Source organism: Argiope bruennichi, chromosome 3 (assembly GCF_947563725.1).
Source record: "Argiope bruennichi chromosome 3, qqArgBrue1.1, whole genome shotgun sequence".
In the NCBI taxonomy this organism is placed as follows: Eukaryota; Metazoa; Arthropoda; class Arachnida; order Araneae; family Araneidae; genus Argiope; species Argiope bruennichi.
Window position 1 is genome coordinate 124,247,704 of NC_079153.1, and position 16,191 is coordinate 124,263,894.

Consider the following 16,191-nt stretch of genomic DNA (forward strand, 5'->3'; position numbering starts at 1 on the left):
TTTTTGAATTTATAATATTGTACTATTATTTATACCCCTATTAATCAGCAATAAAAGATCATTAATATTTTGAAAGGGCTTGGATTTGTAAACTGAATGAGAAAAACATGGGATAAAAAAAATCAACGTATCAAAATCACATTATTGTAAAAATGATAAACAATAAAAAGTTGTAATGTGATATAAGTAACTTTATATAACTTATAGTACTTATAGTATGGCAATTATATTATAGTACAAGAGACAATGGCATATCAATAATTTGGTGCTGATAATTTTCATTGTGGATAAAATACAGGGAAATGTATTGGTCATAACAGCGGCGAGATGTGAAATAAATCCCACAATGACATAACGCGCTATAAAAAAATTACAATGCATCGTGCTTATGGATCCATCCTGGTTTGAGGAACGATTAGATTTAAATCTCCCCCAACCTAAGCGTAAATTATTTCTAACAAAACTGTCTGTTTGCATTTTTTAAACAATCGGAAATACCGACCAATAGATTCAAACAATTACATGATACTTTTAGAAACATTTATTTTCAACTACCGATTTATTTACATGTTTCAAAAATAACCGGCGCACTCATTACTTTATTACTTACATATCTTACATCACTAAGATGAAATGACTCGAGAATATCCTTATCGAATTCCTCTTAACCTCCCCTAACTTGTCATTAAGGTGTTAAATTGAAATGTGAATCATTGAAAGAAGGATATCCTGTTAATCGTGCGACAAAAACATTTCTGAGCCAAACGATGGATACAGTTAAGAGTTGTCTCATTTTGAATGAAATTATTGGATTTGTATGATGTGTTACGTTATTTTTTTATGCGTTGCTTTGCGGAATGAAAGACACGTGCCTATCACTCATGTCGCAGAAACGTTTTGTGTGATGTCAAATCCGTTTTGTTGTCCTTTTCGACCTTTAACCTTTGGACCAATTTCGAAATTTGAAATCCGATATTCAGTAGAACTTCTATACATTTTTAAGTAAAGTATGAAACGATTAATATTTCATACATTTCCTAGGCATTCAATACCAACTGATAATGATGATTCCAAATGATACATCAGTCATGTATGAAATATACAGCCGATTCGTTTTTGAATATCACATCTTGTCGTACTTTGCCTAAACGGTATTTGTCATCCTATAAAATAACTAAGTATTACGTACAATGCTCAGAAAAAGTATATAACGTATTGAAATAATTTTCATATTTCATATTTTGCTTAAAAATGCTTAGGCATACTATTGATTTGCTGGCGTTTCATATATTACCTATAACGGATCTAAAACATGTTCAAATAATTATCTTAATGTTATCTTAAAATTTCGTAAAACTCCGGAAGTAAGAAAGTTTCTAATCAGGGTTTTCTGAACTTACAAATCCCTACCCGAAACCAATCTACCCTAAGAAAAATATATGTATGTAATGATATTTTAAAATCTAATTTAAACTTAATTAATTTACTAATTCTTAGCTCAATTCAGCATATATCAACTTCATTCTGAAATATTCTCTCATTTCCTGATCTCATTCCACTTTTTCTATTTAATTAATTCAACACGAGTTCTAAAATTGCTGAATCGGCTAAAAGCCGACAAGTTCCCAGAGTGAAGGGATAAAAACTGTGCAGCCAAGCACATTCTTTTCAAAAGATCCCTATGATTTCCTTACCTGAGATTGACACGTGTGGAAAATCCCTATCAATATTTGGCAGCATATAATAAGCATTTGGAAAAGTATATTCCCTCTCTTTTAACTTTTTCTCATTTCGTGTTGTGTCGTTCTGTGTTGTGTTCGTCGCTTCTGCTTTTGTGCCGAGCTGTGAGTGGATATGCCTTGTCCACGCTTCTTGTAAATAAATCATGCCTCTAGGGAGAGAATAAAACGAAGCTAAAATTTCAGTGTCTTTTCTGCCTTCTGCCACGACTCTGTTTCAAAAATTGTGTTTATACACACGTACACACACACACACACACACGTACACACACACACACACACACGTACACAATCATTAATTATGTGTTTACATACATAATTTCGTGGTCGAAGAGAGGAAGGAGGCACTTTGAATTTTCTAACTTCGTTTTTATTCCATCATACGTCAATCTACAGCATGACACAAAAGTGAAAGAGCGACAGAGATATTTTTCCGATGATTATATACCATGAGATTCTGATAGGGATTTCTTTACACGTGTCAATTTAGGTAAGGGGGAAATAGGTATCTTTTAAAAGAATACGTTTAGGTTGGTAGATTTTTATCCCTTCCCTCGGAGTGTGGGAACTTGTCGATTTGAGCAATTTTAGAGCTCGAGCAGCATTAATTAAATAAAAAAAAAGGTGGAATTGGATCAGGAAATAAGAGAATATTTTAGAATGAAGTTACTATGTGTTGCATTAAGATAAAATTAAGAAATTAATTAGAATTTAATTTCGATTTAGAGATATCATTACATATATAAATAAAAGGACCAATAAACATATGTCAATATATGACAGATTCTTCAACATTTATAAACAAAAATAATTCGCAGATTTATTTTTTAAAAGGTATCTTATGATTACCTTAAACGTTTTGAGTAATATTTGATATCTGCTAAATATTTATCTTTAATTGAATTTCTTTTACGTTGCCATTAATTCGTAATCCATTTGCACTCATTTCATTTCATTCGTATTCATTTTCTAAATTGGGAGTAGTAAAATTTTCTCTGTGACTGAAGTTTGAGTTTCTAAAGTTCCCATCTTCTCGAAAAGAAGTTGAGGTCGAGAAAAATGTGTTGAATCATTGTATTTTCCTATTTTAAAGAAATTTTATCACATAATCTAATCTGTTATCATTTAATCGTTTGAATTGATGATTCTTCGTCTTATTATTGTCTCCCATTAGAATGAACAGCTTGTTTTCTGTCGATGGAAATTTTTGCAATCAGATTTTTATTGATTATCTTGAATTCTGGAATTCTTATCCATGAAATATTTATTTTGAGTCTATTTTAAAAAGAGAGAAAAAAAAATCTGAGTGTTAATATGATAATGGAGAAAACTGTGTTTCGTAAGTGAAGTATTTAATAAATTTTTCTGGTATTATATTATGAGAAAATGACATGTTTATTAAAAAATGATGACTGAAATTTGACTGAAACTATTCGCCAAATTCAAAACATATTTTATTTTTAATGAAGCCATAGCACATTTTAGCTGAATAGTAATATGCCAATACGTTTTAAAAGTTCTTTAACTTTTATTTATTTTACGTAATACGGGAATTTCATCCAAGCGAGGTCGTTTTGCCATTTAAACTACAACGACTACCAACTATTACGTCAGTGTCTCCTGTCTCATTTAATTAGAACGTACATGATATTTATACAGCATTATAAAAAATGTCATTTTAAATCCTGTTATAAAGGTCATCTTTGAAAGATGTATGTTTTGAAGTGCTTCGACGTGAATAACGAAATATCTATTTTTCTTCTCCGTAACTTAAGTCTTATTTACGTAAAATCACCGTTAAACTATTCTAATTAATTTGCGTCATGTGAATTTTCTGTAGGAAGAAAAAGAGATATCACTTCCTTTCTCTTCTTTCATCGTATGCAGACTGCACTTCCGCCTACGTAGGTAAGGAGTAGAAACGAAGGGGGAAAAAAATTCTCAAGAAAAAGATATTTAAGAAAACAAATAATGTAATGTTGACCGTTCTATAAGTGATAGCTTTTATTCTCGTTTAAATATACAAGTACGAACTTTGCATTTAAAATAGCAGGGGTTTTGTCAGTCACAAAAATAAAAAGCACTGGAACTTGATTCAGTCTCGAAAATGTCTTGATATTCCTGTGGTAAGGAAGTGACGAGATGAGCCGTAATAGTCAATATAGTTTAATTTCTTCAGTTTTAATTTGGTTGTTCCAAATTGAAACAAAAATGCCATGAATCTTACCACATTTAAATTAAGTACTTATTCGTTCTATTTGCATTTATAAATATAGTTAATATTTAATTTTTAAAAAATTCTATACAATTTTAAAAGCATTAATTGCTAAAGAATAATTCTTATTTTTGGTTATATATAAAAAAAATTGCCCTTGCCTTAAGTATATAATGCCAATTTATATAATTAATTTTTTTTGTCACATTTTCCCCCTACTTTCTGGAATCTCGTGTTTTCTTAGTACGAAGACGAAGTAAATGAAATCCCTAATTATTAGGCAGGTTTTTTTTAATTTAATATTCCACTTCATGATCCTCCTCTATAACTAGTACTTTAGGATTTCAGAAAATTTGGTCATTTATGTCGAAGGTCATTTTTTTTTTTTTTTCGACCACAAAGGATTTTTTGAGATTGCACAGCTAGGATAAAAATTCGCGGCTTTTTGCAGAAAATAACAGATTTAGAACTAGCTATTAGACTCGTCCTATGCGTCTATACTGTGGCGGTTCTATATATTTCCATATGACTGTGGTCACTGCACAAAATGAGGCTCCTTTTTTAATAAACTGAATGATTTGATTTCACCTTTTAATTTTATCCGCATATGGATGATTTATTTTATGTTAACTTATTTTTTTAACTTTATGAATATATAAGTTTTTGTTAAATATATATTAAGATTCAGGACAGTGTAGCATTTATGTTTATGGGCATTATTATTTAAGCAGACGCTCTGTATTTTAAATATACTATATAAGTAAACAAACATAATGAAACAGATAGGAATTTGACCAATTTGATAAAATGTTATTATTTTATAATTTATAGAATTTGTTATTTCTACAAATTTATTTGTTTGACATCTTAGCTAAAAATATTTTTTAATCGACTTGCTTCTGATCTCCATCTTCAGTCCATCTACTATAGGCAACTGTCTACTTGGAAATCCGTCATTGCTTGTGTATTTTCAAGCTGGAAATGTGCCTTATTATCTTTTAAATTTATTCATTTTAGTGAACGAGCATACAAAGTTGATATATAATTTTTATTTTTTTAATTTTTTTTTCTTGATAGACAGCAGTAAATTTGAATCATTTGGAATAAATCTTTTGCTGAATTGTAGAATTTGGTAGGGGGGGGGGGAAATGAGCAAATTCGTGAACAGATTGTTTAAGGCATTCATTAACATATTTTTTATGGTACTGCTGATACATTTATGAATCCTGAATTATTCCATTAATTCAATTATAGTTTTTTTATTTTTTTATTTAACGTATAAGCTTCAAATCTCGTTGATACTACAGTCCAAAATGGCAGAAAAATAAAATTATAAAAAATGTTATGAAACCAAAAATTTCTTTTCCCCTCTCCCTTTTTGCAGGTTTATAAACTTTTGAGAATTTTATAATTTATAATAACATTTCTGTTACTATATGTTATTAGTTTTAGCTCTGAAACTTTAAAAAAGAATAAAAATAAAATGTATCCTGTAAGTTCCTCTTGTATGCGTTTGAAAAGTAATCATTTTCTTTTAGTTTCGCAGTAACTAGCGTATAATCATTATTTTGTGAATAGTAATTCGTGATACGAAAAACATTTTGACGTCGCAACGAAGTCGTCGTCACGTATGTTTCAAATATTGAACTTTCTTGCAACCTTCCTTCGTCCTTCATAAACATTTCATCTTTATTTGTATCTGCAACCGCAGAAAGCAATCTAAGGCATTAATTCGAAATAACTTGATTCATTTCCTGGTATTTTGATGCAAATGAGGTAAAACTCTGCAATTCTAAAAATCGGATACTGTTATTCTATCAGTCATGTTTAAAAGATCTATCTTTATTTAAATATAAATTAATATTTTATGTCCATGTTTGCATTAAATATTAATTCGATTTTCATCTACTATATTTTACCAGTATTTTTTTTAATTATTAGGCATCAATATGAATTGAAGGGTAATGACCCTGGCGTAGTAATATATTTTGACCTTGTTATCATATTTGAATTTAATAAGCGAAGTAAATGCATCATTATTTTATTCTTCTCATCAATTATTTACTCCTTTCCAACTTATGGATATACCCTCTTTAGCACATTCACTACTTTCCTGCTGACAGGGACAGATTAACTTTTTGCATTCCTATTCCCACTCTGCCAGTCATTGTGCAGGATGCATCGTTTTCATATTCTTTTTGAAAAATGATTATTATAAAAGCCGTATAATAGCAAAAACTTTCACATTAATTTTCAGGAATTATAACAAGCCCACAACCGTTTCTGAGATTTATAAACATTAAAAGGAATCCTTCTACTCACATATATATAATAAGGCATCTCATTACTTTTCAGTGTGCAAAAAGTGAAACCAAAAGTAGGCCTTCTGGAATTAAATTTTGAAAATAATCACTATAAATTTTGAAATAAATCACTTTTAAAAATAAGTATTAGCATTACATGCTAATAAGTGAGATTAAAGCTAATTTTTTTTTTTTTTTTTTTCATATAAGGCTTTTTCCATTCTTGAGACTCTCAACGAGCGTTATTGTTTTTTAACCACCCTTTTCAACTGTAAAGGAATTATGGTATAGAATTTTAAAACTGAACACCGAAAGTTCGGATTGTTAAATATGTTTTGAATAAGTTGAAAATCTGAAATATCTTAATAAATCTGAATAAATGATATTTTTAAAAAATATGTTTGTAGATGATTAGAAATATTTCTATAGAAACGATAATTGTATGATTTATAAAGATGATAGAGAATCATCAGTCTCTATTTTTTAGTGATCAGGATTTGCAAATAATTATGGTAACCGTAAAATGATGATTTAAAAACTTGCAATGCTCATGTTGGATACTCTTAATTCATGTACTGACATTATTCCTCTTGGATATTCCAATCTTGTTGATTGTTCGTTGGATTTAAATAAAGGCATATCAACAAAAGAGATGCTCTATTTAAACCTCTTGTATTGTGCCTCTCACTCACCCTTTAAGACGGTGCATTATTTTGATGTTTTATTTATTTATCCTTCAATTTTGATTGTTAAAAACGTCTACAGAATGGTAAAAAAATGTAGATTAATTTTTCAAAGAAATTCGACTTAAAACAATTATTTATATTTATTTTTCAGATCAATAAACAAATCTTTGTATTAGGTGGATATGTATGCATCGAATTACTGTTCTGAATGCAAACCGTTGATATAATAGTAAAGAGCATATGGGCACAGAGGTTGACCAGTAGAATATTGGCGGGCTTCTTATGAATATTGAAGATCTGTACTAATATTCGCTTATCAGCTTCTTACGTCAGTCTCTTCGTATTCGCATTAAAGTTCCCATAAATTATCAAAATGAATGTTTGTAATCTTTATAATGAAATGATCGTCAACGATGAAGAGGAAACTGTCTTTTTGCAATGCTTTCAGGTTGCGAAGAATCGGGAAGTTACTCGAGATTTAATGAGACTATTGCATGCGATGCTGAAATGAATAGTTGACATTTATTCTTCTATTTCTTGAGGGATGACGTTGTCATATCGGAGGTTCCTCATCACCTTGACATATTAATGAATTCACATACCATTGCTCTCACCTTTTTCCGACTAATAATTAAAATAGCCATCTGTGGTTTGTTTTTTGTTGTGGATGAACCATTTATAATGTAGCTATTACAGACTGATGGAGGCCGCATATTCCCTTTGTATTTTATTGGGTTTTTTTTCCCATTCAGTTCATCTTTTTTGACATGATTTTAATTAGAATGTTACATTAAATGTTTTACTTTGATATCTGCGGTAAAGAGGTTGAGTAGCTCATTTCTCTATATGAAGTTCAGCACCACCAAACTCTAAAAGAATGGATATGACAATGATTCAGTTTAGCCAAAAAAACTGCGAATTAAAAGGATTCGATGTTTTTGCCAGATAAACCATCTAAATTAATTTGATGGGTATGGAATGGTAAATAGGCATGGTTAGTTGTAGTTCAAAAATGAGTAGTGATAATCTGAAGTTGGCATTGATGATGAAAGCAAGATTTTGAATTCTCGTATATGAAGTATAAAGGCGAATCTCTACATTTCATACCTCCTTGAATCTGAAACACATGCCGGCGTCCTTGCATAGGGGTAGCGCATCTTCCCCGTGATCTGGGCTCCCGGGTTCGAATCCCGATTCGGGCATGCTTGTTCTTCGTCTGTGTTCTATCTATGAGGTGTGTGAATGTGCCCCTTCCCTTAAAAAGGAGTTGTGCAAGCGAATGTGGGAATTTCATCTTCATATGAGCTAGAAGTCAGACTTCTGCCCTCGGGAGCTCAGGGGTCTTTACCCTCAGAAGCTACTGCACCCCCCCCCCCTTTCCGTGGTAACGCGAACACGACATCATCATCATCCGAAACACATTTTTGGTCTTGTATCTATCTATCTATCTGCCTGCCTATGAATACGATAATTCAAAAATGGTTTGATCTAGGTGGCTGAAATTTGGTATAGGGAATTACGACAAAATTTGTAGTTTCTACCAAATTTTAAATTAAATCCATTCACAGGAATGGATTTAACCATGACTAAATCCAAATCCATTCATCCATTCACAGACAGGCAGACAGAATCTATTCACACGAATGGATTTAATCTGTTTAGCTGTTCGGGTGCAAGTGAATAAAATGTACTATTAAATGTAAAATGCTAGATAGATAAAATTTGATACTTAGATTTAGCATATAAGATATAGATGCTTGTCAAATTTTGAACCAAATGCCTCAAATAATTTATCGTATGGCAGTCTATACATTCGCGTGCATGTAAACGCAATAATATGAATGCAGTGACTTAAATCAATGAAATACGGTATGTTATCTTGTGACCACAATTGTAGTTTTGTGTCAAATTTTTGTCAATCGGTAGGCAAGAAAGCGTTCAAATTACATTTTCACTCTATATTTAGTAAATATATTAGATTCACGTCAAATATCTACATTTCATTGCAATCATTCTCAATGCTATGCAAGGTATTTGTGGCCATAGCCAAGGTTCACAATTTTACGCGGAAGAAAGGCGAAGGAACTTTGATGCGAGTAAGATTCGGAGAGACCACTCCAGCTGGTTAATAAAAGTTTTTGAAGTAAATGTGAAACAATTTCTAAACGTTATGGATATAGATGTAAAGATATGATATTATTAAGGCTGAAATACATGTATAATTCTGTTTGGTTATAAATATTTGAACTTAATAACGTAATAACTTAATAAACGTTTGAATTGAAAAATATTTAACTGGCATCCCACAAAAATAAAAATCTTTGATATTGTATCTTTTATAGAGGATTACTATGTTTCTTGTGAATATTCTAATGATAAGTTCATTCTCTCATTAGAACTATATTTGTAAATAGCAAATATTTTTATGCTTCCCGTGATACAAGACACGCTATAGATCCCGAAATAAGTTGTTTGGCTTATGTGACGCATATCTTCTGAGCATGAGTTGACTCCATTAGTAATATGTTTGGGTTAAAGTACCCAAGATTAGCTCTCTTTTTAAATAATTGTTGCCGATTTGAGGTGAAATAATTTCCATTTTCTTTTTTTTTTCTTTTTTAATATGCTTTCTACTTAATACATTTTTATAGAGTATTATTACTACAGTTCATATCTTCTTATAATTATTAGTTAGCTATTAGTGATAATAATATATAATGAAGACATGCATTTTGTATAATAATGGGATCTAAACTTGTGTTTACAATTAGTATCCAGTTACCGAACCGTTTTATTGTACTCATAAAGCAAAATAATATTTAAAAAAAAAAGATTTGACAGTTTTCTCAGTTTGGTTTTCTATTTCAAGATTTTTCTCTATAATGGTCGGAAAAATAATCTGATTATAACTTGTTTTGAAACCCTTTTATGAAAATATAAAGTTGTGATATTTTACGTATTTAAAAAATGATGTTGATGTTAAACCGTATATGGAATTTTATTCAGTTTAACCGTATATGGTTATGGAATTGTATTCAGATGCATTGCATTCATATGATTACATAATTTTCTTCTGAAAAAATATAACCATATTGCATCTTTTATCATATTTCATATAGCAAAGTATATTTTCTGAAATGTTAAAATTAGTTGATATTAATATGTTGTAATAAATTATTTAATATTAATAATATGTATAGGGAGAAAAAAGAGGATGCACCAATAATAGAATCAGTTAGTTGAGAGATCCAAAAACATTGATGAATATGGAGATTCTCATTGTATATTCTATTTCGTTTATAATTTCTTACTGAGGAACTGCAACAAGGCTATTAAACTCTTTATGACAATCAAAGAGCAGTTTTGTAACAAGCACCTAACTTTATAAATTTTGTAGAACTGTTGTTATCTTGATCGCAAATTATTTCTGATGGCCTTTTATGTATTTTAATTCAATCCCGAATCTGTTACAACACGAATATGCCGAATGTATATGGGTAGTATATCGAAAGTTATCGAGTGCTAACTTTCAGTGTATCTGTTATTCCATGTTAATAACTATCAGAAATGGGGGGAAATAAAAAGATTTGATAGACTTTACTGTGTATTGTTTTAATAATCATTTCCGGAGGAATGCGTGAAAACATTATGGGTACTTTTATTGTATTTAATTCAATTACAGGCGTATTAATAATTCGAATACTATTTTGATTATTGATAGCGATTGCATTTGTTCATCATTTTCTATTCTTTGTCATCTATTATTCTGTTATTGAACTTCAATTATTTTAATTCAAATTCGGTTCTTTAAAATTCTATTTCCGATAACAGAAATAAAATATTTGTTTTGCCTTCCGAAAAGTAATAAGATGCAAAATAATCTTCAAATGAGTGTAAATTTTCAGTTCAGTATTCCAAATGCCACAAATTGTAACTGACGGTTAAATGAATTCTTTGAATGTAATTTATCAATTCTTGGTATTTTACAAACGACACATTCTATAAATACATGTCTAAACATCAACGGAGTGCAAAAAATTAGGTTTATGGATTTCTTTGATTTCTTAATGGCTCTGATTTTAGCCGTATTAAAATATATTGGCATGGCCAGTTAGGTCGAAAAAAAGTTACAATATACTGATTTTTTCATTAAATGTTTATTAATATATAAATTTTTTTAGCCGTATACTGTTGAAAACCATATGCAATTTTCATTGTTCAAAAATAATGAATTTTTGAAAAAAATACGCTCTAAATATGATTTTTATGGACAATTTTGATGCTTAACTCTTATTGATTGAATCCAATCTTCAACTAAGACTTGGGTATTTTAAAAAGTATTATCTTCTCTTGCGCACAATCTCTTCATAATCTCTATTTTTTTTCTTTTTCGGTAGCTTATAACTAATGTTTTCAGATTTAGTTATCCTAGTTAAGACAGGTTTGGACAGACATTACTCTCAGTATCATTCAAATTTAACAAATTTCTAATCCAATGATGGAAGATCAGTATGGTCAGCTTTCGTTCTCAATGCTTAAATATCTATAAATCTCATAGATTAATCTGAAAAAAAGAAAGAAAGAAAAAAAGAGGTGAAATGCGGAATTAACTATTCTTTCCGAAAAAATATGAAAATTAACCTGTGAAGGAAATCGGTGATTGATACTGTGAATTTTAGTTTTTCTTTTATTATAATACTGTGTGCCTTGAATTTTATTTATTTATCGTAAATATTTTAATGCATTTAGAATCTATTGTGGCTATATTTTGCGAAGAAAAATATTTTGCCTTCCAAAAACATCTGTTCTCTGCGAATTTTAAAATGGAAATTCTTGCAAAGATAATTATGAAAACTGGTGCATTTAGTTAGATGGATAAGGTTGGTTAAGTATAATGCTCTAGATCTGTCTTCATTCATGTGGTTCTTTTACCATGTTCACTTCAGCAGTATTCCTGTTCTGCGGTTACCGTTAAGGTTTTTCCTGCGATAATTTTGTGTATGCCACATACCTTCAAACTCGGGATGGCAACGCCTCTGGGTAATCTTCTTTTGGATACTTGGAACAAAGTGACTTGCCTTAACTGGAACAAAAATGGCGGTTTAGTGGAATCGAATTTATGACGGATGTTCTCCTAAGGCCCTAAACAAACGTCTTTTTCTATTGGTTGCCTAGTTCCTTGCAAGTTTCGTTCTGTACATAAGAAATTGCATAATGTGCAAGTAAGCCTTTCATTATAGTCACACTACTGTTTATATACTGATTTTTTGTCGAAAATGTCGGTTTTACATGGGTCGGAAACCTCAAAACCGGAATTCCTGTAATAAACAGCCATCCGGCAATTCGAAACCATGATGTTATTTTCTGATTTGCTTCGTTTTAGATTTCAGAGATATCCTTAACGTTTCTGAATGTGAAAGCTTCACGCCACAATATTTTATTTCAGTTAAATGATTAAACAATAAACTTATTATCAAATTCATTATTTTACTGTGAAAATGCATGCAATTTCATTTTAGCAGCTCAAAATGTTTATTCGCATAATAAACTTGTAGATTGCGATATCGGGTTTAGTATGCAGATTTACATAACAATGATCTGGCGAGTTTGAAATCTTATTTTAATTTTGGTTCTTGTTAATGTTATTAAAAAAATTGTTTATGTAATTTGATGTTTTGCTTATTCTAACATTTTTAATTATTTTTTTTTAATCTGCGAAATTGTTTCATTCTGAATTTCGATCGTTTTAAACTCGAATTAGTAATCGAAACTGAATTAAATATATATTTTATCATAAACATTGATTCTTATAGTTTCTACAGAACTTTCCACTAAAAGTGACAAGGTATATTTTGTCACTAATGTTAAGCTCCAGATTTTATAGCTTAATATTTTAACTTCAACATTTCTATTTGAATTTTTTGAAATTAATGGCGAATTAATCATGAGAAAATGAGGATAATTTTTGAAATGCTAGTTTGTATTTTTATTGTGCATTTACTTAATAAATTACTGTTTAATGAATTTTGAAATTATATTACACTATTAAGAAGGGAATAAAATTCAAATTTCAGCATTATCACTCGAATTTATAGGAAGGAAAGGATGTTTGAAGAATTTTTAAATCTCATTTTGATTGAAAATTTTGCATCTGAATATCCGAGAGCTCGTATGAATACATGATAGTATTAAATATTAACAGCAGCTTTGATCAGCAATTTTATGAATTTTGTGTTCCTTATCTAGGTGTCTTAATGTAGAGTAAAATATGCAAAACAAGAAAATATTAAATTGGAATTTATAGTTATTAGATATTACATCTATGCCATTGTTTATCATTAAAAATGGAAATATTTCTTTTACGATTTTAATTGTTTATATTTGTTTTATGGGAGTTTGCTTAGAATACTCTAATAATTTAATCATACTAAGCTTTTGTGAGTTTGAGTTGACTTTAGAACAAACAGAAATTGATTCTTTTTGTTTTAATTTTTTATTTGTTGATATATTAAAGTCGATTTAATGCTTTTGTTAGTTAACTTAAATTCATAATTTGAAAGCTGTTTGTTAATGTTTATTTTTCCTTTTTTAATGTTTTTACTGCTGATTATAAATTATTGTTTAATTGCTATTATAACTTATTTACTATGGAATTTTAATATGGAATCATTCAGATTGGTATTCATTTAGATGAATTTTTTTTCTTTCTTTAACTTTTTATAAAAGTTATCTTCTGAATATATTAAGTTTTGCGTAAAAACTTCACTTAAATTTCATTGCATGTACGCGTTATTAAACTTTCTGCATATCTTAGTATTTCAAGATATTAAGATTGCAATTTGAGAATCGTCAAATTAACTCTTAATTTAGAGATAAGCTTTTTATGCATAATATATCTAGATGCGATCCATATTATTAGATTAATAATTCTAACAAAGTTTTAAGACACTGTATTTAATATTCAAAATTGAATTTTCATATTTTGAAATCGGTACATATCTAAACAAATATACGGGCTCTTAAAGGAAATACATAATAATTATCATAGGGCATTAAATTTTCCTTAATTAGTTCTGTACTTGGTTAATAGTGCACAATACTTGAAAAATTGTATAATTGAAATCATAAATTAAAAACATTCCTCGGTAACATTTCCAACAATTGAAAAATCAATCACACTATTTAATATCTATTTTTTATGGATTTTTTATACAATATAAATCTGTGGAAGTATTTAACTTATGATTAATTCATTTCCCCCCGTTATATTGTGATATTCTGACATAAATGAAGTAATTTTAATTGGATAAAGCATTATTTTTAAAAAAAATATTTTGTAAAATAATTGGAGAAAGATTTTATTATTTGTCCATTTCTTATGATAATAATGCGTATTACATTATTTTATTTCTTTTTAAGCTAAACTTCTAAAAATGAAAAAAAAAAAAAAAAATAGTAAAAGTTCATGGATTTTGTGATCTGAGACAGTTTTGCGATTCATAATTTTTTGTGAAATTTTTTAAAAAAATTCTTTGATAAATATGTTTTTAAAAACTGTTTACTGGGTAAAATTCAATGAAATTATTTAAATCAAACTTACTTTACTTTTCCACTTTGATATTGAGGAATCTAATCGAAATAAGCGCTTACAAGACTTTTGCAGAACTCATTGTTTTTATTGCACTTATATATCTCAATAAATCGACTGTGGAAGGATAATTAGTAAATTTTTAAAAATTTAGACCTAATTATCATATATTTTTTGTAAAACAACATACAGACATGTATATCAGAAATAAGAGGAGAAAATGTCTTAGAGCATGTTTTTTAAATATTGTCATTATTTGGCATAAAATAATTTTTTGCTTTTTATAGTTGGATTTGTAAGAAAATTCATGTGTAATGACTGACTAATAACATTCTACATTATTTTCCTCTTATGAAGACCGTAAAGTATTATTTTAATGAGTTTATTAAAGTTTCATAGACCAAAAATAATGCAAATTCGTCTTGCCTAATGAGACAAAATACATTACTCATTGTTTACTCGTTATTATTGCTATTTGCATCCGTTATTAGTTTCAAAAGGAAATTAAAGCAAAATCTAAGGGTTAACATCGCTTAAATGACATTGCAGTAAAACCTCGCTTAAAGAGCATTTCTTAAACAAGCAAATCAAAATGTTTATTTAAACAATAACAATCACCCCCTCCCTCTTAATAAGAGTTTTTTGCCAAACGAATGGCGGTGTCATCGTGACATCACATTGAAAATCTTGCCTATATGTCGGTTAGCAGTCTGTGTTTAACGCTTGTATATTGATATTTCTTTCAAATTAACTGTATATTTTATAATTTCACTTTTAACTGAAGTTTCAGAGAGACAGACTGACTTTGATAAGCGTTATAGTTTCAAATTGTGATGTGAGGGAGGAGTATTTCAATAATATGAAAGCACAAAAACAATCATAACTAGGAACTGCGTTCTGTGTCACAACTAGAAGCTGCAGAGGAGATTTTGTCAGCAACGAATGATATAATTGCCTCAATATACTATCAACTATTCATTGAAACATGGAAGATGCTGAGAACATGGGAAATTGTTGAATTGTATTCGTAAAGCATCACCCTAATAAGAGAATGACTACAAATTTATTTAACATTAATGCTATCTCTATTTTTCTCCAAACTTTGCAGCACAGGTAAAATCAAATAGCTTTAGACAGCTTTCGAGAAAAAAAAAATATTTATTATGAATAATAAATTACATAATTATAATTTTTTTTTCGGAATGGGACCCATTGTCCTATTTAATGTGAATTCCTAAGGAAAAGAAATGTTTCACCAAACGAGTGTTTCGCGTTAGGGTTAAGCGAGGTACCACTATTATATCTTTCTGTAATAAAAAGTAATCTGAATAGAACAAGGATGTGCAACAGTAAAAAAAGCAAATAGTTAGACAAAAAAAGCTAGACATTTTTTTGTTGGGTAATATAAAATGCTATAAAACTCAATAGGAATTCAAATTTAATTAAAAATAGTTTTTATAAACACACTTTTATTAATCTACTAAAAACTGGAAATTTTTTCTATTTCCTACTTATAAATCTTGAGATTTATTGTTCTTTTAAATTCTACCCATTGGCGCTTCTAGAACGGAAACGCAAATTTTTATTTAATAATGTTTAAATAAAGAATTAAACTCTAAAAAATAAACTAATATATTTTCTTTAAGAACTCACTAGTTCA

The 16,191-nt window shown here is 29.1% G+C and overlaps 1 protein-coding gene across 2 annotated transcripts in view; it reads left to right on the forward strand.

The window, feature by feature from the left end:
* Positions 1-16,191, forward strand: part of LOC129962721 (uncharacterized) — a 191,985-nt gene that overhangs the window by 34,808 nt on the left and 140,986 nt on the right. The window contains exon 1 of one of the 2 annotated variants that reach the window (XM_056076665.1): positions 12,026-12,165. The exons of the other annotated variant lie outside the window; for it this stretch is intronic. The gene's annotated coding sequence lies outside the window, so the exon portion shown is untranslated. Of the gene's footprint in view, positions 1-12,025; positions 12,166-16,191 lie in introns of those variants that run through there. 2 annotated transcript variants of the gene reach the window in all.